General features: G+C 56.0%; 1 protein-coding gene across 30 annotated transcripts in view; it reads left to right on the top strand.

Annotated features, from left to right (window-relative positions):
• Nucleotides 1–24,578, top strand: part of IQSEC1 (IQ motif and Sec7 domain ArfGEF 1) — a 353,310-nt gene that overhangs the window by 277,348 nt on the left and 51,384 nt on the right. The window contains exon 1 of one of the 30 annotated variants that reach the window (XM_070237184.1): nucleotides 23,432–23,563. The exons of the other annotated variants lie outside the window; for them this stretch is intronic. The gene's annotated coding sequence lies outside the window, so the exon portion shown is untranslated. Of the gene's footprint in view, nucleotides 1–23,431; nucleotides 23,564–24,578 lie in introns of those variants that run through there. 30 annotated transcript variants of the gene reach the window in all.

Below are 24,578 nucleotides of genomic sequence, written 5' to 3'. Positions count from 1 at the left end.
CCAGAGACCATGGGAGACCCCAGTCTGTAAGAGGTCCAGGACAAACTCTGCCGGCACAGCCTCGCCCCCGCCAGCACGGCTTCTCTCTGACAGCACGCACATCAGCGCCTTGATGCTATGCTCTTTGAGCCTCGGCAACCCGGTTCTCTCCTTCCCTTTCTAGATGGGCACATAAAGGTGGGGAATTCAGTGACTTGCTCAGAATATTACGAAGCGAGCCAGGAGTAGAACCCAGATTTTCTGACGGAGGGCCCCTGAGGGTCTGCCGGCCCTGCCGGGATTGTCAGGCTTTTGCTCAAGGAAGTTGGACTATGAACTAGTTGTGCTAATATTTACACAGCTTCAGTTCGAAAACATGGACAGGACGGACAGCTGCACAGTCAAGCAGTGTGATGACTGGGCAAATAGCTGTCTCTGGAAGGGATTGGACAGGGCTCCCCAGGCTATGGGAGCTCAGTATGTATCAGTGTGTATGCATGTGTGCGGGTGTTATCTGGCTGCCCTCTGTGGAACATGGGATCATGGTTTGTCAGGAGAATCTGTGAGTCCAGGGCAGCCTGGGGCATCAGGAAAGAAGGACTCAGGGAGGCAAACAGACTTTGTTTCAAATCCCAGCTCAGCTTCATGAGTTTGTGAAAGTTACCACACCCCTCTGAGCCTCAGTTTCCCCCTCTATGAAAGGGAATGATTATAGTGTTTCACAGAGGTGCCTGAGGACGTGGGTGTCTAAGAGCTCGAGCACGGCTGGCCAGCCCCGGGCCTCCAGGCAGAAGCAGCGATCATCCAAGTCAGCACTCTGCCCTTCCCACCGCTGGTGACCCGCTGGAGCTTCTCCCTTCCTCTTTTGTAAATTTCCTCTGAACTGTGATGACGTGTGGAATATCTGCCCAGAAAGCACAGAGGCAAGATGACGGCCAACTCTGATGGGCTTGGACCTGGCTGGAGCCTGGCGGGAGGTCCGTGGAGGTGGCTCAGGTCCCCTGTGGAAGAGTGTGTGCTTGTGTGGTAGGGGAGGATGCTCCAAGGCTATTGAGTGTGATTTATCATTTGTCCTCAGAAGCAAATCCTAATGAGTTTAAAGGCCGTTGAGGCTCTTGAAGAATTAATTGGTGCAGCCTTAGAGAATCTGGCTGCTCCCACTGTGTGAGCTGCTACCAAGAGAAAATTGACGGCGATTATGGTGGAAAATATGGTGTGGTGCCACCTGGACCTGTCACTCTTCTGGCTGCTGTGGCTATAGCCGTAGTTGGGTGAGCGCCCCTGCAAGCCCTGGGCCTGTGGCTTGTGCTCCAGTGCCTGCCCAGCATGGTGCCTGGCCACGTGGCCAGCACGCCATCGGTGAGCGAATGCACCTGTGGATGCACATGTGTTCTCCTGGGCCTGGAGGGTGCTTTGTTCCCTGGAGAGAGGTGTGCAACCCAAGGAGCACCCAGTGTTGCCCTTTCCTGTGTTCCTTTATTCACTCACCAAACAGTTACTGAGCACCTGCTTCATGCCAGGCCCTGGGCAGATGTGGAGGAACCGAGGTTAATAACGTGAAAGCGTGCATCCAGAGCACAGACTTGGTCTCACAGAACCCTGACTCTTCTCTCCCCAGCTGTGGGGCTTCAGACATGTTGCCTCCCCTGTCTGAACTCTGATTTTCTTGTCTGTGAAATGTGGCTGGAAAATACCTCCTGGGGCTTGTGCAGCTTTGCTTGGTGACTGACGCAGTTTAGATGTCCAACCAATGGTGGCTTTCATCCCCATCATCATCACCACCATGTCCCATTTGTAAAATTACTGCTGAATTAAAGTGGTTCCTCACAGTGTCCTTTTTCCTGGTTTCTGGGGCCTGTGTGACTTTGTGGCATGTCTCCTTAAGGGGCTGAGACGTGGTCCTAGTTGCTCCCACTTTAGTGTCTTTCGCTGCCTTATTCAAACATGGCTCTGGCTTCCCAGCTCCTTGATGGAAAGGACCATTCTTTCCATTTTATTTCCCTGGTTTGCGGCTTCCTAATGGTGACGGTTTGACTTGAGCTTGAGGCCCAGATGTAGAGCCGCAGCCAGTGTGCCTCCCTGTTGGTGTCGATGGGGAAGCTGTGACGGCATTTATTTTTTCCTCTTTGTTCAAAGGTCAGTGTAACGATAATAATAATAGCCATGGTTGCTATTTAGTGAACTCTGTGTGAAGTACTTAATTCTCAAAGTAGCTTGTGAGTAAGGGCTTCTGCTGTTCCCATTTTCCAGTTGCGGGAAGGTTATGTGAGTTGCCCAGGGTCACTGGCCAGTACGTCCTCGAGCTGGGGCTTGAACTCAGTCTGCTTGGCTTGGGGTCCGCGCTCTTCCTCGCCAGCTCTGGAGACTCTGCTTCCTCTGGGATTAAGTCATCTTCAGCAAAATATGTCAGCGTCGTAAATGGAGCCTTTTGCATCTTTCCTAAGCCGCAGAACATGTGTCTGGCATCTCGTGGTATCTGGATTCCCCAAATGTTTCCCAAATGTCCCAGCCTGCAGGCTGGTGGCGACTGCTCTCCAGGCTCTCCTGGTGTCTTGCCAGAGCCCACAGACCCCAAGAGCTGCTTCCCCAGACGCTCTAGCAGTATTCTGGGACAGTGCCCTTTGGTCTCGAGCATGCAGCATTTTGAGGGTAGCGTGCTTGCCCCAGGCCGGCCTCGGCATGGAGCGAGGCCTCAGGGACTAGAGCCGACTGTCCCCTGACTCACTGTGGGACCTGTGTGCACACACCCGGCTTCTGCGTGGTGAGGAAACACAGGAGCAGGACCTTGGACCTCGTTAGGGGACACAGATGTGTGCGCTGCTGACCCTTATGGGAGGAGAGGAAGACCATTAATAAACTGGACAGTTTGGAAGCGTCCCCAGCTAGGAGGCAGCCTCCCCATCCAGGTTCCCTGAATCACCTGTTGCCCAGGCCAGGCCGGAGTCAGTCTGGCAAGGGGAGTGCTTTCTCCCTGATGCTTGTTTTACTATTATTATTATTTTAAGATATTATTTTTTTCCTTTTTCTCCTCAAAGCCCCCTGGTACATAGTTGTACTATTCTTAGTCGTGGGTCCTTCTAGTTGTGGCATGTGGGACGCCTCCTCAGCATGGGCTGATGAGCGGTGTCATGTCCGTGCCCAGGATTCGAACCCATGAAACCCTGGGCCGCTGCAGCAGAGCGCGCAAACTTAACCACTCGGCCACGGGGCCGGCCCCCCGATGCCTGTTTTTTTTTTTTTTTTTAAGATTTTATTTTTTCCTTTTTCTCCCCAAAGCCCCCCGGTACATAGTTGTATACTCTTCGTTGTGGGTCCTTCTAGTTGTGGCATGTGGGACGCTGCCTCAGCGTGGTTTGATGAGCAGTGCCATGTCCGCGCCCAGGATTCGAACCAACGAAACACTGGGCCGCCTGCAGCGGAGCGCACGAACTTAACCACTCGACCACGGGGCCAGCCCCCCGCCCCCACCCGATGCCTGTTTTAAAAGACACACAGATTGTGCTTACTTTTCTATTTCTGGCTGGGGGGCTAGGTGGTATAAGAATTAAATACGTTAGTACATGGAAAATGTTTAAAATGTTCATTATTCTGTTAGTGCTCCGTGTTAGTTACAGTGATTGCAACTGTTGTTATTTATCCTCATTATTACTGAGCTTGGAAGGGTCTCTCCCTCCCGAGAGGAGGCCTCACAGGAAGCCTGGGCAGAGCCAGCTCTGCTTGGCTGTTGGCACCCGGCCTGCCTGCAAGCCCTGGCGTCTGCCATCCTGTCACATCCCCTTCTGGGCCTCAGTTTCTGCACTGAAGAGGGCGAGCTTCGTGAGCCTGTGGTCATTTGCTGGGGGAGGACATTTTGCCCAGTGGTTAGGGGAGCAGATTCTGTAGCCAGACCCCCTGTAACCCTCACCCCAGCTCTGCTCCTCACACCCTCTGTGACTTAGCCTTTCTGTGCCTCAGTTTCTCCATTTGTAGCGTGGGTGATAGTGGGAGCTCATGGAGTTGTGAGGATTGAGTGAGTTAATGCCCGTAAAGTGCTTGAACGGCGCACAGTCAGCACCTAGACGGTCGCCTTTAGCTCATATTTCAGGGCTGCTATCTGGCTGCTGGAACGGGCGGTGTTACCTGTTTGGGAGAGGCGTTGCTGGACCAGAGTGGAGCATCTCGCTCTGGCCACAGAAGGACGGTAGTGAGGGATGCAGTTAAGAGTGAAAACTGTTCGTGGTGTGAGGCGGCGGCGCTGGGGTGACAGGCTGCAGGCTTGGCGGTGAGTGACTAAGCTGACAGACTTGTGTGTGCTTACAGCTGCGTGCCCAGCTGCCGACTTAATGGCCCCCAAGAGTGGACAGGTATGAATGTTTTGCTCGTGGATTGGGAAAAATTGCCGCTTGCCTATGGTGAAGATGTCTTAGACAGGAGGGGCAAATGGCATCTGCCATGGGTGAGGGAGAGGTCCCTTGAGGCCCAGGGACACTTGAGGGTGGAGGCGCAGAGCTGATGCCCAGCCCTGTGTCAGGTGGAACCTGGCAGCAGTGCCTCTGGAGTTCTCAACAGGGTGGCCTGTGCTGATCTCGGGGGCCTTGGGCAACTCTGGCATCCTGGGGCTGTTTCTGGCACCTAATGAGACTGAGAGCTCCAGAGCCTGGCCTTGGGATCAGTGGCCTCAGGTCCCTAGTTCTGCTGCTCTGCCCTCTCCAGCCTGGTCTAGCCACCAGGCAGCGAGGCAGCTTGCTGCAGTGGGCAGAGGGTGGCATTGGTAGCTGGAGAAACTCATAACGAGTCCCAGTCCTGCCCTTTGTGAGTGTGTAGTCACCTCCGTGAGCCACAGCAGCCTTGTCTGTCAAGTGGGGATCTGGAGGGAGAGGCAGTGGGTAGCGCCCACAGGAGGTGCCCAGTGCGTGCTGGCAGGAAGTGGAGAAGGGCACAGCTGGGCTTGGGCAAAGCTGTAACTGTTTTTGGTGGGTCTGGAGTTGGTGCAGGTTTAAGACTGGAACTGAAACAGGCTGTAGAATAAAAATGGTAATATCTGACGTCTGGGTGGCCTTTGAATTTTATACATGCTTATCTTATTTTAACCTCCCCAGAGCCCTGTGAAGGAGCTAGTATTATTCTCATTTTACAGACAAGGAAACCAAGGAGAGAAAATGAAATAACGTATTCACGCTTTGCGGGACATACGTTTGGTCTTTTGATTCGTGTGTGTCTTTCTCCCTCCCTGACATTGTTTCAGGCCTTGAGTTTTTTAGGACAGAGGATGAGGCAGAGGCAGGAAGGGGTGGGGGGTGGAGAAGTAGGGGAGACAGACCTGCAGGACTCCCCCACTCGTGGACAGGCACAGAGGCGCATTGCCACTTTGCAGAGTGGACAGAGCACCCTTGGAAGCTCTGGCTAGTGGCCTTGAATCTCAGAAACGTGTTTGCCAGCCCCAAGAGGTCATGTGCGTGTAGGACTGCCCTCCAGATTCCCTGATAGTGTCAGGATGCCTCTCTGTTGGAGATGATGGAGGAGACGGGGCTAGAACAGGGCTGGGCTCACGGTAGGTGTCCAGAAAACGCTGCCTCTCCTATGGCTCCTATTAATTGGTATCAGCCACGGTTCTTGTCGTTGCCTTTATTTCCCTGTGTAGGCTTGGACAGGACCCCAGAAGTACAGTTAGTCCTGTGCGAGGGTTGGAGAGGAAGTGTCTAGGGAAGACGCCCCTTCCTCTGCTGTTAGTGGAGGGGGGTACCCGCGTGCAAACTCAAATTCTCTGTTCCCTCTGAGCCCTTGACTTTTCCCAGAGCCATAATTTAAATGTGCAGGGTTTGGGTTTTTGGTTTTTTTTCCCCACTTACTTAGTAAAAATGGCAAAATGGCCCAGGAAGATAACAGGCCTTGATGTGGATAGAACATTCTTAGCACTATTTTAAACTTTTTCTTGTAGAAAATTTCAAACAAATACAGAAATAGAGAGAATAGCATAATGACCCCCATGGGCAATTATATTTCATTGCTGCCAGATTATTTTGAAGCAAATCCCATTTTCTTGATTTTAAATCAAGGACCTGTCGTGCAATCAGCCTCATTTCTGACCAAGGTGGAGGTGTCATATTGTTGGGGTGGGTCCTGGGGCAAAGCCACAGAGATCCCTGAACAGCCCTTGGCTGTGTTGGCAGCCTGGGCCAGTTTCCCAGCCTTGAAGACTGATCCTGCCCCGCTTGGGGAAATCTATGTGGGAGGCCCAGCGTCTGGAGGTGACTGGAGAGGCCAGGCCTGGGAGTCCCCATCAGACAGGGCTTTCCTTGGGGAAGAGCTCTTGGCCGCTCCCCTTGGATCAGGGGCGCCCAAGGTGCTTGCCTGCACTCCTTGGCAGGTGTGGGCTCTCTGCTGAGTTTCCCCACCGGTCCCCGCCTGCTGCCCCTGGCTGCCCCTTGGCAGGTAGTAGAGTGCATAGGCATATCGGCCCTCCCCTTGCTTGGCCTCTGGCAGCCTGACATGCTGCCCTCAGGGGCTCTTCTCTCTGGCTTAAGAGCCTGGGCCCTCCTGGGTTCCTCCCAGCCCTCTTGGCCAGCTCCTCTTCCTCCTTAGTCTGTTAGCACTGGGCTTCCCCAGGCCTCTGCCAGGGCTTTGTCCCTTCTCTTCCATCCAGCAGCTGCTAAGCTGGCTTCTTGTAACCTCCCCCCGCCCAAATCTGCTGCTTCTCCATGTCTTCATCTGTCTGCCCACGCTCCACCCAGAGTACTGCAGTCATCCTTGACCCCTCATGTCACCTGTACCCACCGCATGCCATCATCACTCAGTCCTGGGCCCTCCCGCAGTGCCGAGTTTGGAGCCTGGCACATAGTAGGTTCTGTCATTATTATGAATACGTTATTATTACTGCCCCTAGCGTCTAACATGGTGCTTGGCACATAGAGGACCCTCAGCCAAGTTTAGTTAAAAAACAAACAGTGGCCAGAGTCCCACCCAGTCCTGCCCTGAACCAGTGACCACCCCAAGTCAGTTCGCCCCACGCTGTCCTCAGGCACAGGTACTGGTGTCGGGTCACATGGTCTGATACCTGTCTCTGAGCGAAGGCTGCTCCTTAAGGCCTCTTCCCACTGCTTCCCACTCACCACCTTATAGGCCCCCCTTAGTCCCCGTGATGCCATGCGATGTGGGCAAGGAATAACAGTCTTATGCTGTGATAATGACAGCAGCTACCCTAAGCACTTCCTGGGTGACAGGCCCCAGGCTGAGGATTTCTGCATGCATTAACATTTGGCTGTGAGGTAGATAATGCCCCCATTTTATGGCAGAGAAACTGAGGCACAGAGAGATCAAGTCACTTGCCCAAGGTCACAGAGCTCCTGCCTGCCAGGTGCCAGACAATTGCCAGGGAAGGGCTCTGTGTGCCAGTACTGCAGTTGTGGGAGGTTGAGGCGGGCTGCGTTCCCACCCTTGAGCCTTCATTCTTCCCTAGACCTTGTCTCAGTGCCTGCCCTGGGCCTGGTGTGCAGATGGGGACCAGTCGGGTGGATGCTGACGTGCTGTGGAGCCCTGTGGTGCTGCACTGCAGGCCCTGGTCCCGAGAGGCAGGAGGAGTTCAACGGGCAGAAGGCAGGTGGCTTTAAAGCCCCATGGAGGGGAGAGCATGACAAGGCGTGTGAAGCAGCTTATCCATCAGCTGGTGGCCCACTGCCTCAGTCAGCCTACCCTTCCTCACCCTCTGTGTGAATCACGGCCTTGGTCTCTCTGTGCCTCAGTTTCTCCATCTACAAAATGGGAAGATGATATTGCACCTACCTCAAAAGGTGGTTACATACCCCGCCCAGAGTGAGCCCTGATGAAAGCGCCACGTGGCGTCTGGGTGATTGTGACATGTCACTGTAGGTTTGTCACTTGTAACAAATGCACCACTCTGGTGGGGGATGCTGATAGTAGGGGAGGCTGTGCATTTGTGCGGGCAGAGGGTACTTGAGGCTCTGCACTTTCTATTCTATTTTGCTGGGAACTGAAAACTACTCTAAAAAATGAAAATCTACTAGGAAACGTCACAGGATGATCTGAGTTGGTTCCGTGCTGAGCGCTCAGAGCAGTGCCTGGCACGGTAGCTGTCATCTGTTGTTGCTGTGTTATTGTTCTTTCCACCATCGTCAGTTCACTCTCGCATCCATTCTACAGCACACTTTCTAACCGCTGTGCCGGCACTGAGGACACAGACACGCACAACACGCCCCTCCCGGGGTCCACTCATGGTCGGGCAGAGGAGGCCCGTGGGCTCTGCTCCCTCTGCTGTGGGGCACCGAGTGTCCCGGGAAGGGGCGCAGCATGGCAGGGCGGCTCGTGGCCTCCAGCCTGCAGACAGCGCCGTGCGGCCCGAGCTTTGCAGTGAGCCGGGGCCTGCGAGACAGACAGAGGGCTGGGAGATGGGCAGGGGCGGGGCATCGGTGCCGCCCTGAGGAGTTTGGACGGTGACAAAGATTTTAAGCCAGCCAGGACTTGGGCACTTTGCATTTTAGAAAGTGCTTTCTGGCCGCTGAGGGGTGGGCAAGTGGAAGGGGGAGCCCGAAGGTGCTTTGGTGGTGGCTGTGGTCTGCGATGGGACTGGAGAGCCAGGGCCGAGTTTGTCCTGGGCTCCGAGCGGGCCAGACGCCTAGCCCTGGCTGACAGGGTGGGCTGGAGGCAGGGAGGCCTGCACGATGGGCATCTTTCTCCCCCTCTCTGCCCACACTCTCTCACAGACCAGCCTCCCTGGCCTGTGCCTCCTGCCTGGCACTCTTGGCGTGTCCCTGGGGTCCGGCCCAGCCCTGTCTGCTGGAGCCTGCCACAGAAAGCTGCTTTATTCAAGTCCATTTTGCACGTATGGAAATAACTAGAGGCCTCTGTATTTAATTTGGCTCAGCTGGGAAGATTCTTGGCTGTGTATGTGTGTGTGTGTGTTCTGAAAAGTCTTTCCGAGTGAGCCCTGGGGTTGGAAGCTCTGCTCGTCTTTGTGCAGTCAGAACCAACAAGAACCGCTCTGGCCTGGCTGCGGGTGAGGGTCTGGCAGAGGGCAGGCTATAGGAAATGGCTAAGAAAATAGATAAGAAGGGAAAAGGATGATGCAGTCCACAGATGAGATCACGGCAAGAGAAACGGTTTTGTAAACTGTCACTCAAGACCGGGTAGGCACTGTGGGTAGAATGAAAGGAAAGGAGCTTTTGAAAGTACAAAGCTTTATACAGACACACACGAGATGTCCTGGTTCCTGAGCAGGGAGTGCTTTATTTGGTGTCGGACTGGAGAGCTGCGTCTCCTGAGGTCCCTCTTTCTGGCCTTGACCAGCCCAGCAAGGACTCGGGGAAGCCCTCCTTCTCGGATCAGTGGTGCTGCAGAAAGAGCGCCGTGCATTCACACAGGGATTCGAGGCTGGCAAAGCGTGTCCTTGCTCGATTCCCACATTCCTCTTGTGTAAGCGGAGGAAGAATGATGCCTATTGCAAAGATGAGACACCGGAAGCCCCTAGAGGTGAGGTAACCTGGCCTGGCACTCAGCCCGGAAGTGGGGACGCTGCGGCTTGACCTGTCTGATCTCCACCCACAGCTCTCCCCACACTCCCTCTGGGCACTGCTGGAGCCGCAGGGGCATCGTTCTAAACACGGACATGGGCACAGGGTCTGCTGAGAGTGAGCAGAGCGTGGCTTCAGGCCCCAGGACGGCACCTGAGGGTCCAGTTTTAGAATAAACACCAGATATCAGACACTGATTTAGACTCTGTCTTGACTGTAGGAAACTGAGGAGTGGGGGTGTCTGGTGAATTGCAGGCTGGTGGCTATGACGACCATGTGATTGCGGGTGGAGAGCAGGGTGATGGCGTCACTTTGGTAGGGTCTGTAAAAATCAGACACTCAGAGGATGCGGTGTGCGGAAACCTTGGCGTTCCCACCAGGTCTGCGGAGCTGTGGGAATTCTTGAGCCCTGGCCCTCAGGACTCAGTCTTCCAGATCACTTTCCCTGGGAATGACTGACCGCCAAGCTACAGATCCTCCTGCTCTTTGACTTGGGTCTTGAATTTTGGTCCTTTGCAAGCACCGCAAGCAAATGCAGATGCCACCCCATCTGACTGTTGTCAAGCGGGAATATGGGCCCAGTGTGGCCAGATCCTCAACTGTTTCCCCCAAAGAGGAGTCAGAAGCTTTGATTTTCATGTACAATATCTAGATGTTAAAATGTTGGTAATTCCTTCCAATTAAAAAAAAAAAAACCATTTGGCCCAGGGGCTGCCAGTCTAGAGCTCTTGTGAGCCCCTTACACGTAGGCCTTCTGTCTCCTGGAGAGCTCTGCCCCGTCTAAAGTGTCCTTATGAGGAGTGGCAGGGTGGGTGCCTGGCCTGGCTCTCCAGTGGCTCTGGACCTCCCAGCTGGCTGTCCCAGAGGCGAGGTTCAGGGTCCCAGGTGGATGGGCCTCACCCTTGCTTTGGGTCTTGCCCAAATGGCACTGGGAGAATACAGGGCTTCTTCACAGCCTCCCTCTGGAAAGGCTGCCCATCCTGGGTTTGGCTGCAGGACTGGCATCAGAGGCCTCATTTCCCTCTTGGATTGGTGCTCCAGTCCCCCAAGATGTGGGGAGAGACCCTCAGGTAGGTTGGGGCCGTCTGCGGGACTGATAGTGACGCCAGTATGAGCAGTACCTCGCTAAGCAGAGGCTCTGGCATGCAGGGTGTTTGGACTGGCCTCCACCCCTTCCCCATGGGCTGCTGGCCCCCAGAGCCTCCTGGTTGCCCTCTGCCAGCTGGCTTTCAGCACCTTTGCCAGGCTGTGGGGTGAGTCTCTGCTCCTGCTTCCTGTCTGAGGCCCTGCCAGCACCATCCCCACCCGGCCGGCCTCCCAGGGTTGTGGGAGGTGGGCAGGGGGCATAGGTGGGCCCAGAGGAGCTAAACCAGGGTGTCCCTGAGGGGTGGGACTGCATGCAGCCCCTATCCTTTTGTGACTTGAGGCCTGGGGGTCAGTGTTCTGGGCACAGAACACATCTGTATCTCAGAGAAACTCTCCGATTTCCGCAGCCATTTAGTATTTCCGAGGTCCAGATGCAGGGCGAAGGAGCGAGCATGGACACAGGTTCAGAGTGGCAGGTCCCTGTCGTGGCTGTGCCACGTGTCAGCTGCATGACCCAGATAGCCTCCCTCCCCTCCAGGCCTCAGTGCTTCCACTCGAAAAGGGGGGGGAGTGAGCCCCGCCGTCTGCTCGCAGGGGGTCAGCGAGTTGGCCCAAGTGAAATGCAGGCAGGCCAGGATGAGAGTGGCGTCCCCCAAGGGTCTTAGAGGAAAAAGAGAGGGCTTTGATCCTCGTGGCTCCTGGTCCACAGAGAAGATAAGACACATGCGCCGCAGTTGAGGGAGGATGCACTTGACATGGAGTTCTGTGGCTTCAGATCCTGATTGTTCCCTGGGCATCATTGTTCTCGTCTCTGTATTTGCTGAATGAATGAATGAGTAATGCTACTTCCCAGGTTTGTGTGGGTTCCTTAGTCACTGGTAGCATCACTCATTCATTCATTCATTCATTTGACAGATACTAACTGAGCTCCTGCTTGTGCTGAGCCTTCTTCGCAGCACTGGGGGTGCCCGAGTGCAGGACAGAGGCAGCACAGCACCACACCTTTGCCCTCCCAGAGCTGACTCTCTAGTGGAGAGAGACTGAAAATTAGAACGAATGAAAAAGGGTGGCGCCACATAATGAGATATGCTATGAAGAAGCCGGGAGCTCAGTGTGATAGAGACGGTCGAGGTGAGGGAGGTGGCACCTGTGCATCTAGAGTACCCCTTTCCTGCCCTCCTGCCAGGGCTGACGCCTTCCCCTGACGTTTGCTGTGCTCTGAGCCCTGCAGACACCCTGCACTGGCACCTACGTGCTGTGGGGGGCCGCCCCCAGCCCTGTGCTAGGCGCCGTGTTTGCACACAGCTGAGACCCTCGGCTCTTTGTGATGGCGTCCCCCGAAGTCGTACATGGACAGGGGAGATCTCATTCTGGGTTCTTGGGGCTGACCTCTCACCCCTCCTCAACTCCAGGAATTCTAATCTCCAAAGCCCACTCAGGTCCTCCTGGCTGTTTCGATGGGAGTGACTCATAAGCAGAGCGGGGGGAGGTCCAGCTGGGCTCCAGCAGGCAAGCAGACAGACGGTCTTTATGTTTGAGACTGAAGCCTGGGCCTGGCCAGCGAGGCTGGAGCCGACACCTCCCCGGGGCCGGAAAGACAACCTTGGAAAACATGTTGACAGGATGGGGCGAGGGCCTGGCTGTGTGTGCTGGGTTCACAGGACACCAGACTTCTTTCTTCCCTCCGGCTATGTGCTGATGAGAACAAGGCCTGTCTGAGGAAGGCTGCAGCCTCAGCCCCCCTGGAAGACCCTGTCTAACTGTCCTGCAGAGCTCTCCAGGCACCGCTTCCCATGCCACCAGGATGCCACCAAGTGGTGGCCTCACCCTGGCTGTGCAGGTGGGAAACTGAGGCCCAGAGAAGTTGGGTTAGAACCCAGATGTCGGACTCCAGCTTAGTCCTCTCGCTGTCACTCACGTTGTTCCCGCGTTGGGATGGTGCGTGCCTGGCAGAGCTGCGCAGACTGCTCAGGCCAGCCACCAGGAGGCCACTGCCTTGCAGCGTGGGCATCCTGAAAAGCTGCACCTTTTTTGAGATGCACCAGTGGCCTGAGGAGACCCCTCCACTCCTAACTGCTGTCCGCATACCCGTGAGCTGCCTGCCCATCTCTCCAGCAGCAGCTGACAAACGGTGAAATGCTGAATGTGGGTTCCGTAAGCAGAGCTCTAATAATAGCCTCCTGCTTTGAGAAGTCCATTGTTCCGAGTCCTATATTTTTATACGTATATAAAAGCCACTTCTGGAGGTCTCCGTGCCGGGTAATTAGAGATAATGCTGCAGCCTGTGAGCCAGAGCTGGGCCAGCCCTTATCTCAGCCTTGGCAGGGCGGGCCTCAGGGTGGGAAGCAGCAAGACGGGTCTTGGCCACGGCCCTCTCCCCCAGAGGTGACAGGCAGTCAATGGAGAGGTGGGGCCAGCGACCTGTACCCATGCAGACAGGCAGGGGATGGTTGAGCTGCCCAGGAAGGGCTGTTCCAGGCTCGGGGGCCACCTGAGAGGCCTGTGGGTCGCGGAGGCTGAGAGGCGTGGGGATGGAGACCAGAGGCCAGTGGTAGGGGCTGTGGGCCCACTCCCTGCACCCGGCACGGGGTTGCAGTGAACCCCCCATTTTCTCTTGGTTTGCCTAATCTAGACCCCAGGCTCCTGGAATTGGCCCTGCCTGAGCCCCAGCTTGCTGGTGGCAGGGGCGGATCAGCCCCCTCGGCAGCCCAGTGACCCTTTCCCTGCCACTCAGAGAAAAGCCAGGCCCCCAGAGGAGGGGCTGTCACCCGGCTACCTGCCCCCCACCAGCTTCACCTCAGCCGGTGCCAGCCCCTTCCCTTCTGGCAGCTCCTCCCAGGGCCTCTCTGCTCCTGTCACCATCACATGTGCCCAGGTCTCTCCCAGCTTCAGAGCCACAAGCCTGCCCTGGAGCCCCCGTCCCTTCAGCTGTCCCCTGCTCCTCCCCCTTCCACTCAGCCACAGCCCTCCAAAGTTGTCTTCAGTCCCCCTTCTTCTGTCCCAGCTTCCTCTCCCCACCCCGCCGCAGCCCAGCTCCTGCCCCTGCTCCTGACCAGCTCATGTCCCTGTCCTCAGCTTCTTCCACTTCTCGGTGACATCTGGCCTTACCAGCTTGGCTTCTAGGCCCTTGAGGACTCCTCTCCTTCCTCCTGCTCCTCCCATAGCTGTCCTGCCGCCCGGCTTATCACTGTCCCTCAGATTGGTCCTCTTCTCCACCCCACTGGTGCCACCTGACGCAGTCCCCTCGTCCCCCTCAGAGTCACTGAAGTGGCCCCCATCCTCCCTGCTAATGCCACGCACTCTGCAGTTAGAGTTGCCTTTCTAGAATGTTACTACCACCCTGTCCCTCACAAGTTAAACCTTGGACCCTTCCTCGGCCTTGCCCTGGTCCTGGAGTCCAGTGCAAACTCCTTAACAAGCCTTAAAAAGTCCTGAAAATTCAGGTCCTATCTGCCGCCCTTTGACCCCTATCCATGTTCCCACCAAACTGAGCTTTTCCGTCCCTGTGTACATTGTGGACTTCACTTCCGTCTGCTCAGCCCTCACAAAGGGAGTGTCCTCAGCTGAGAGCACCCCTCGCCTGCCACGCGGCCACTCCTCCTTGGGTCCTGGCTGATGGTACCTGCCTTCTAGGAAGCCTTCCTACCTCTGGCACAGGGCACGGGGCACGAGGCTCTGCTCTCCATCCTGCGGTGCCTGACGCCTCCCCCGTTCCTGTTCCTAACACAAGCCATCATCATCATCTAACTGTGTCCCGGTGTCCCCACAAGGACAGGGCTTGTCTGTCCACAGCCACATCCCCAGATCCATGTGACAGACACAGGCCTGTCACGTAGTTGGCATTCAGTAAATGTTCACGGAATGAAGTGCCTAGCGGACGGAGGGAGGGTTGCAGGGAGGGTCCTGGGAGAGGGCAGAGCTTCCCATGGGTGGCTTGTTTTGTGTCTACATTGTAGTTCCCGGGCAACGTGGCTGTCCATGGTTTGGTGAATAAGACTTTTAGGTCCAGAGAAAAATCTCAAGAGAGATTAAAACCAGTGAGCTTTTAAAATCACCTTCCTTTTTTTAAAAAACAAAACTCTATAGTAATTGTTCTTGTTGGCTACGGTTTAAGCCTAAGTAAGGGAGCTGGGCCAGGCCCACCCCTTAGACTCCCGCCCTGGTACCCGGTGGTCTGCTAGGGGCCCAGGAGGAGACAACTTTCTGCCTGGGTTTGGAGGGTGAGCACAAAGTTATTTCCTGAGCACTTGCCGTGTGCCCAGCCCAGTGCCCCACCCACACAACAGCCTTGCGAGCTTGGGGTGAATTTAGAACCATTTTACTGGTGGAAAGCTGAGGTCCCGCTGGGGGAAGTCACACAAAACACACAGCAGCTGGCAGGATTTGGACCTGTGGCTATGGCTCTGTGCTCTCGGCCCCAGGGAAGCAGGCCCAGGACAGACCCCTGGGTTCTTTGCAGACAGGCAGGTATCCACCACCGGGTGAGCGGGCAGCCCGCTAGGGGCCCAGGTCACTGCAGGTGGCCACTGTCAGCTCAGTGATGAATACCACCTGGGAAGGCATTCTCTTCTGATTCCTGTTGTCTAAGAAAAGCCGGAAATCTGGATTTTGAGTGAACGTTTCTGATACCTAGTTCTAATTTAAGAAACAAGATAATGGCAACCCCTGCTCTCTGTAGACCAAACAGAGCCACGTGGGCTGGACCCAGGCCCTTGGCCGTGGGTGTGCACCTCGCCTGTGGGTGGGCAGCGGGAGAGGAGCACTGGCCTCTGCCCCATCTGCCGCTGAGTGCCTGGCAGAGCTTGAACAGGTCTCTCCTCCTGGGGCCTCAGTTTCCTCATGTGTCCAACAGAGGGACTTGTCAGTCATGGGATTCCAGACAGGCCACGTGATACAACCACTCAGGGCTCTTTTCAAAGTACAGTTTCTGGGGCCCCCTCGCTGACTGACCCTTTGAATTCTTGGGATTTTCAGGCCTACACAGGAATAGGCTGCTGGCTCTCCCCAGGTAAGTCTAGGGATCAGCCTCGTTTGGGGCCACGTGGCTCTAGGCCCTCTGGGGGGGTCTTCTGGTTCTGAAAATTGTCTTATGCCTGTCACCCGGCCACCCCCTCCTCAGGGAGGGGTGTTAGTGTCTGGCCAGAGAGTCTTTGTGCCTTTTCATTCTCATGGTTGGGACTCGGGGGAGAAGAAAAGCTTCCAACTTTTATTTTGAAAACCTGTTTCCAGTCGTGTTTGTGTGGATTTCCTGCGCTGAAATCTGAACTTCGGGTGCATTTTGGATGTCCGTGATTCCCTGCCCCCCATCCCCAGCCAGGATCTGGAACCCTCCTTGAGGTTCTGGCTGTGACCGTGTGTCGTAAGGTGGTGCCCACCCTGCTCCCATGGACTTTATGGTCCTTATGGCCGACTGCAACATCAAGAGTCAGCATTGCGGGAAAAAAGCTTCCTTGGCTTGGTAGGAGTAGCTCGGTGTGTGAGCACTTCCTGTGTGCCAGACACTGTTCTGGAGACCCAGCTCTCACAGGACAGACATCCTAGTGGAGAAGCCGGACAGTAACACACCCACATATAGTGTGTGGTGGTGATAGTGTAGGGGCTATAGAGAGAAGTAGAGCAGGCAAGGATAAGGGAGCCTGGTGGAGGGGTGTGGTTTTTAAAAAGAGAGGTGAAGGAAAGCCTCACTGAGACCCAGGTGACCTTTGAGCAAAGACCTGAAGGAGGTGAGGGAGTGAGCCAGGTGGACATCTAGGAGAAGAGACACCAGGAACAGTGTGTGCAAAGGTCCTGAGGTAGGAGTGTGCCAGGACTGTAGAGGAACAGCCAGGAGGCCCATGGGGCTGAGGTGGGATGGCCAAGGGGCGTGGAGGAAGGGTAGCAGGAGGAATGGCTGGGTCCTGCAGAGTCTTCTGGGTCACTGTGAGGACTTGGGCTCCAATTAACAGCATACCAGCTGCTGTATGGAGGAGGGTGGACGGGTGTGCTGACAGAGGCAGAAGAGCCCTCTGGAGAGGCTGGGGAACTAATGCAGGGAAGAGGCGAGGGCAGCACAGACCAGGGCTGGTAGTGGGGTAGGCCAGGTGCTCAGATGCTGGCCCTGTTTTGAAGGCGGAGCAGCCTGATTTGCTGACAGATGGGAAGTAGGGTGTGAGAAAAAGAGAGTTGCCAAGAGTGACTCTCAGACTATTGGCCTGAATAGCTGGAAGGATCATCAAGTTGCTGTCAGCCAAGATGGGAGGCGGCCTGAGGAGCCGGCCTGGGGTGGGGGTGCAGGAGCTCAGTTTGGGCCTGCATTTGAGATGTCTGTTAGTCGTCGAAGGGGAAGTGCCAGGCAGTTGGATGTTGAGTTTATTTGGTTCCTTTCTGATTAGAGTCCATCCTCGTTAAAGCAAATTTGGGAACTGGGTAAAAGCACAGATCCTCCTGCCTCCCTCTGACCCCTGCCAAATGCCTTCTGAATTGTCCAGAAAGCTCATCACCTCCCTCATTTTGGATACAGTGCTCCTAGTTAACCAGCCAGAAGTCGTGTTGGATGTTTAGGTGGATGTCACGTCAAGTCTGTGCCTCACATAGACTTGTGCCCTAAATCTTTTCAGCTCCTGTAAGGGCTCCGGCCTCTGCCAGGCCCTCTATCCCAGCTTGGCAGTGCCTGGAGGCTCTGAATGCAGAGCTCAACATCTGTGCCCAGGCACCTGCTCCCTGTGAACTCACCCTCGCTGCCTCCCTGGCCACCCTCCCTCGACTTGCACTGGGCCCTGCAGGCTGGGAGCCTGCCTGCCCCTGCTCACCACTCCTCCTGAGGACTTTTCCTTCTAGGTCACGTTCCTCCCAACCTTGCCCATCAGGGGAGATGCCCAGCATTGCTGGGCCTCCATCTAGGGGGTCCCCAGCTCCTCCTCCCTGGGAGGAGGTGTTCCAGGGGTCCGTAAGTCCCTTTGGTTGCCAGGCAGGCCTCTGGCCTCTCAGGAACCACTTATCAACTGTGGTCCAGGCTGCAAGACTTTAGGCATCTGTGGAGATGCTGCTTCTCCCCAGACGAAGGAGGAAGATATGGATGACCTACAAAGGAACGGCCTCCCTGAGTGCCCTGGGGAAGCCCTCTCTGTCCCCTTCTTGCTGGGCACACAGTTCTGTGTCCCTTTACACACTCACTCTTCCCTTGAAATCTACCTCTCTATGTCCTTGTATTCTGCTCCTTGGGCCCAGGCCAGCTCTTGAGGGCTGCCTCAAGGCCCAGGAGCTTTTCACAGGGTGGGCAGGACTGGGAGGATGACATGCATTTTGAATCCTGGCTCTGCCCTGACCTCTGCAATCTTGCGCAAGCCATGAATCCTTTCTGAGTCTCCACTTTCTCATCTGCAGAATGGGGAGAGCAATGCCTTCTAGGGGAGATCATGGCAGGGATTAAATACATGGACGTAGCTTGTGCCAGGGCTCTCATGTGGCATGGTGGGCGAGGTTTTGTGGATGGTGACCCACCCCTAGCCACTGCAGACCCTGAAGACTGCTGTTCCAGATCCTGCTGGCACACCTACACTACCCCCCTGAGACAGCTCCTTCCCCAGTAGCTGAACTGCTAACAACCTCTCCCCCCCCGACCCCCGGGCTGCCTTCACCCTGCCTCTGGCCCCGCAGCCCTGCCTGCTCCCTTTGCCCCAGGATGGCCCTGCGGAGACCTGGGGTGGCGGCTGTCCTGAGGCTGCCTTCCCCAGCTTAGCCATCCCAGCTCTTGCTCAGAGGACACGGCCTCCAGTTCCTTCCCACTCTTCCCCAGGCCCTTCCTGGTCTGTCTGCATCCTTCCCCCAGGACCTGGAGCAGAGCAAGACTGTCCACTTCCCTGTCCTCCGTATAACTTAGGGTGATAAACCTCAGTTAACGTGGCCCAGGCCGCGAAGAGCTGCAGAAGCCCCGCGAGGGAGCCAGGGCTGGGAATGAGTTGTTTCTGCCCAGCCTCAACTCCCTTTCTGGAAATCAGAAACCCTGAAAGCAGAGCCTAGGGAGGCCACCAGCGTGGAGGTGTGAGGGGCATGCGTAGGTCAGGAGGCTGTTCTGCTCTGGCCCGTGCAGTCTGCCAGAGTCTGGGTTGAGGCCCCAGTGTGGACATTTAACCACAGGCTGTCAGAGAGCTGCTTCCTCCAGTGCGGGGCCTGGCCCACCGTGAAGAGGTTGGCCTTACCGGGGAGTGTGAGCACAGCTGGCCACACACAGCCTAGCTTGTTTGTCTCATGACCACTCACGTCTCCAAGACCCCCAGGCTCTGGACCGCGGCCCTGCCCCTAGTGTGTCAGCTACGTGCTCTTCTGGGCAGCCAGGTGGCAGGTGCGCCCGCTTGGGGTCAGGTCCCAGCCCCACTCTTCCCTGCTTGGGTGACCTTGGCCCACTGACTCAGCTGCACGGAGCCCCGGGTTCATCAGCTAGGTCACTGAAGGGACAGCTCCCAGGGCTGGAGTTTGGGTTGCAGGCCATATAGTTTCAATACCCAACACAGCGCCCGCACCTGGCAGGGTTACAGAGAAGAGTTACTGTCACTAACACAAACCCGTGTGTGTGTGTTTCCCTAGGAAACCGTACAGGCACAGGGTGAGTGTCGAGGCCCTGGAGCCAGGCTGCCTGGGCTCTGATGTCACTCACGAGCTGTATGACCTGGGGGGTGGGCTTCACCTCTCCAGGCCTGCAGGGTGGTTGAGAGGACTGAACGAGTTACTGTACGTGTAAAACTTAGAACACTGCTAACTGTGTAGACATTAGCTGTGATCATCATCACTGTCATCATCCTCGATGTTGGGGATGAATGGCTGGCCCCCTAACATAGGGTCCCTGCTTCTGCCGTGCCCCCTTGCCTCTGCCCAGAGCTGCCTCTGACTAACATTTTTCTTGAGAAAAGTCATTCCTGACTTCACAGGCCATAATTAGAGACATCCGTGTCCCAAGAGGCTGAGGGCCCCCCGCCCTGACTCGCTCCCCAGCTAGAGTCAGGACGTGGCGTCTGGGTGGGGCCCGGGTCCCTTTCTCGAGTCTCCTTCCTACCCAGGGGCTCATCACCAGCGTCTGCGGCCCACAGTGGAGGTGGGCCCTGCAGCAGGCAGGGCCAGGCCACCCGGCTCACACACTGGGCCCGTCTGCCGCTCCCGCCACCAACGGCCAGGACTCGTAGGCCGGGCCCTCTCAAAGTCAAAGGATGGCCAGAGACAGCAGTTGGAAAGCCGCTTTTTATGAGCCAAGCAGTCTTTCAGGGACTTTACCTGTATCGAGTTTGTTAGGCCTCACAATAGTCATGGGAAGTCGGTACTCTAATAGCTCCCATTTTACAGGAAAGGAAACTGAGGCATGGAAATATTCCTGCCCATGTTCACACAGCTGGTAAGCAGCAGAACCAGAATTCCAACCAGACGTCTGGCTGGGAAGCTGCAGCAAGGAGCCCGTCCAGCTCCTCACTTGGCAGAGAGGCGCGGGGGTGGGGCCGGAGGGGGCACTTTTCAAAACGTGTTCTCTGTTCTTATGTGGTTTCCATCATCCTCGGGCAGTCGGAAATTCTGGACGCTGTTCTTAGCGATCCAGCCATTTCCCTACATAAAAATAACACAAACCAGCCTCCAGCAGAGGAAGGCGTGTTTGGAAAACTGGAGGGGGGAGGAGAAGCTTCGGGTGACTGTCCAGTGACTCAGAGCTTGGCGGCCCTGGGCCATCTGGTGGGGGGGGGCCGGGGCCGCGGGGGCCGAGTGTGGCCGCATCCCGGTGCCGCTCCAGCCCTCACCTGCGCTCTAGCGCTGTGTTGGCACAGTCCCACCTCCAGGGCCCTGCTGTGCGCGTGTGGAGCTTGCCTCGGGAAGGAGCTGGTCTCGGGTTCCTGTCTCTGCTGGAGGCCAGGGCTTTCGGGGAGCAGGACTCCTGGTGGGCTGGGTGGGTGGACCACACGAACACGCGCACACACTCTCTCTCTCCGGGTAATCTGCATGGTGGCGAAGAGTGTGGGAGTAGGGGCTGCAGTAGGTGGGACGTGGTCTTGTGGAGGAAGCAGGTTGAGCTCAGACCTGAATGTGGCCCCTCAGAGGCCAAGATATAGAACTAAAGGGCAGCGAGCAGATACAGGGTGGGGGCGCAGATTCAGACGGTTCTTAGCGGCTTCTAGCCAGTGTAGGAGTCTTTTTACCACACCTTTGACAGATGTCTGACCTGCCTCAGCTTGCACACCTCCAGTGACAGAGAGCTCACCACCTCCTAAGCAGCCTTAACCTCACGAGAGCGTTCTTTCTCGGGTTGGGCGACACTGGTCATAGTTCTGTCCACAGGAGAAACTTCTGCGTCCTCTGCTTGCCAGCCGGTCAGAGGCCTGACGACAGGCATCGTCTCTCCTCTCTAGCTGCTTTTCTCCTGGCCAGGCAGTCCCAGCTCTTAGTGAGGGGTAGTTTCCAGACCTCGAGTTCTTCTGCTGGCATACTGTAATTTGGGGTTGACAGACAGAGTTCTCCTTCTGTGCCAGCTGGGGTCGGCTGTGTGGAGTGCTGTGTTGAAAGAGCTGCAGAAGGGCGTCTGTGAGCAGTTAGCGGTGTCGGCCACGGGCTGGTGAGGAGACGGAGGGGCAAGCGTGTGCCCCAGGTTTGCGATCCCCACTCTGGGCTCTGGATGGTCAGAGCCCAGACATGGTCTTCCCCTGTCTCCCACACCTGTGGTACACAACAGGGCTGTTTTCTCTTCTACGTTTTTATTAATTCGCGTTAGTGACTGGCTTCTCAGCTGCAGCACAGCATCATTTCATGTAAACGGCTATCGGCCAAAACCCCCCGCCCAGTCTTTTTCATAAAAACAGCCGTCAAATGAGCTCTTCCTCCATCTTAACATTGTTTCCGTTGTATGGATATATAATTAACTTAATTCAATCCCTTGCATTTAGATTATTTCCAAATTTTTGTAATTAGAAACACACTGCAGTGAAATTCCTTGTACTTACCTATTTGTGTATTGGTCTTATCTCCTTATCTTGAATCTCTAGAAAAGGGATTGCTGGACCAGGAGCACTTTCTGAGAGTGCTGGGCAGCAGCTACCTGTCATAGTATGTTCCAGAAACTCTAACCTGTCAGAGTGTCAGGGACTTGTGAGAGGAGCCCGCCCATTCCTTGATTTGCATGTGTCTCGGGAGTCTGTGAGAGAGATCGGGAATGCCAGCATGCAGTGGAGGGCGGACTCCGCAGTGCTCAGTCCTGGCTGATGGATGCGGGCTGTGGGAGAAGCTTCCCCAAGGGCACTGACCTAGGTGGCGAGACGTTGGGAATGGCCGTGGTGGAGAAGCGGTGTGCAGGGCGGCTCAGGAGGGTGGGGGCAGCGGGGGAGCAGGGTGTGGGGGCTGGGCCTGCCAGTTCCCTGACCCAGAAGTGCCCCTAGAGGTTCAGGTGCTGATGTCAAGTGTGAACCATGTGTCACAGCCGAGGTCTGTGTCACGAGGGCATGGCCCTTGCACTGTGGTGTCCTGCTTGTGGGGAGAACAAGATGACTGTTCTGCCCACATTTGGCATTTGTTTCTCCCCCAGGAAGAGACTGGGGGAAGAACTGAGTGGCATCGGGGCAGAGGGACATAGATCCTTGAGTTTCAGGGTGTTGCTATAAGACAGATGTCTTTATGGGTTCAGCCAGAGAATGGTCACACAGCGACGTGATTTAAGTTTGGTAACTGCTTCTAGCTAGTACTCTGAAAAAGTTACACCAATTTATGCTCCTGAGAGTGCCTGTTGCTGCACGTGCTTGTCAATCCTGGGCATTCTCTCTTAGAGAGAGTTATCTTTCTGTTAGCCAGTCGTTTGATTCAGACTGAGAAGACCCTCTTAGTGTCTCATCCCGTATAGCTTTGATTGGGACCATCAGGAAGTGATATTCTGTGGCTGAGAATGGGTTCTTCTGCTCCATCCATCTCTTGATGCTGTGCCTACTTACTGGAGGAAGCCCGGTGGCCCCATGCTGGCTGCAGTGGGATGGCCTGCCCGTTTCTTTGCTCATTGGGATGGTCTGAGGTTGGCTTGGATCGTTTGGGTGTGGAGGGCTGGCTGCCACATTGCACGGCTCCAGGGGATGCCATTCACTTAGGTTTAGCGGGACTTGGGACAAGTTGAACAGAGGCGGCAGGGTGGTGTTGGCTGTAGGGGACAGACTAAGGTGATGATGCCCAGGACCCTGGCTCCGATCACTGCGTGGTGATGTAGAAAGATGACAAGTTTGGTTTGGGACATGTAGGATGTCCAACGGGGATGATGTAAGTGCAGAAACCGTGTTCCAGGACCCGGCACACAGCAGACTCGGGGAAATGGCTTCCCAAATTCGGCAAGTGTTTACTGTTATTCAGAGACGTGTGTTGGCACCTGGAGCACGTCAGTAAGCAAAACAGACAAATTTTCCTTGCCCTCTTAGAGCTTATATACTGATGCGGGAGATAGACAACAAACCAAACACAGGATAAATACGGTATGCAGTGTGCTACAAGGTGATGATGGTCATGGAGAGAAAAAAAGAGTAAAAGGTTGGGAATGCTGGGCAGACGGAGGTGTGGTTTTAAGTCAGATGAGTAGGGTGGGCCTCCTTAGAAGGCGACACTGAGTAAAGACCTGAAGGAGGTGAAAATGTGGTCATGCAGAGATCTGGAGAAGAGCATTCCAGGCAGAAGGAACAGCCAGTGTAAAGGCCCCGAGGCAGGAGCATGCCTGACTCCTTTGAGAAGAGAGGATGGAAGCCAGTGAGGCTGGAACAGAATGGGTAAGAGGAAAGGAGTCAAGATGAGGTCAGCTGAGGTCAGGCCTTGAAGGACATTGTAAGGACAGTGTCTTCCAAGTGTGATGGGAGCAGGGGAGGCATTTGACCTGGCTTGTGTTTTGTCAGGATTGCTCTGACTGCCGTTGGGGAGAGAAGAGGCAGGGGGACCAGTGAGGAAGCTGTTGTGACAGTCCGGGAGCAGTGCTGGTGGCCTGGACCGCCCGCTGAGAAGTGGGCAGATCCTGGGTGTGTTTGAAGGTAGGGCTGAAGGGAGAGGAAGCTGCAGTTGCCATCATGGTGAAGGGAAAGGCCGGGTGGCTGTCAGACCCCTTCCCTTGTTGAGGGAGGCCCGGCCCTCTCTCCCAAGACTCCTTTCTTGACTGCTTTTCCCTTACTCATCTGTTCTGGAACCTGCTGGCCCAAGGCAGGCAGGAGCCAACTAGTGCCCAGAGCAGAACGCTGGGCTGGCACAGCTCCATAAAGTTCTTGCCTTCCCCCAGCCACCTCTCTCCCTGTCATATCCCAAAGAGCGCCCCTCCCTTGGGCAAAGCCTCCTTCCACGCTGGTGACACCCATTGCCCACGAGCCCAACCATCCAGGCAGCCAGACACCCGTCTCCGCTACAGAGCAGGGTGCAGCCCTTGAGTTTAGGGACCAGCCCCTGCTTCTCTTTTCTCAGCTCCCTCTGCCCCAAACAGCAGTCGACTGGGCATGATGACAACCTCTCGAATTCATAGGCAGGCCCAGGCCCACCCTGCCCTGCCCGCAGTCAGGGAGAATGGATGCCCTGTTTGCCTGCTCACGGCTCTTGTGAGGCCGGACAAGGAAGGGCCTGGCAAAGGGTTGACCCCCTGGCCGACGTGAAAGGTGGGCACTGCTCCATCATCCGGGGCGGGGCTGGGCAGCACGGTGAGGGGCCCCGCCACCACTCCTGGCAGAGCTGCAGCAGGCAGCTCAGATGCGGCCCCAGGCCCGGAGGGGCTTCTCGCCCAGGGCTTCCTGGAATCACCCTCAGCGTCCAGGTGTTTCTGCAGACTCGGGGTTGCGAGACTGTTGAAAATCCTTGTGAGCAGAGCTCCGCGGCCTCGCTCCAAGGACAAGGTTTTGTTTCCTGTCTGCCTCCTGCTCAGAAAAACAGATTGGGCCCTGAACGCAGAGTTTGGGGTGGGGTTTGGGGGGTAGCATGGATGGGCCTCCCTGGGAAGTGCTCACGGGGGAGGGAGGCGGAGGGAGGGGCCTGGGCTCCCGGTCCCCGCGGTGTGGACAGGCTTCT

The sequence above is a fragment of the Equus caballus genome, chromosome 16 (assembly GCF_041296265.1).
Source record: "Equus caballus isolate H_3958 breed thoroughbred chromosome 16, TB-T2T, whole genome shotgun sequence".
Classification (NCBI taxonomy): Eukaryota; Metazoa; Chordata; class Mammalia; order Perissodactyla; family Equidae; genus Equus; species Equus caballus.
The sequence above is the reverse complement of the archived record's forward strand: the minus strand, read 5'-3'. Positions and strand labels throughout refer to the sequence as shown.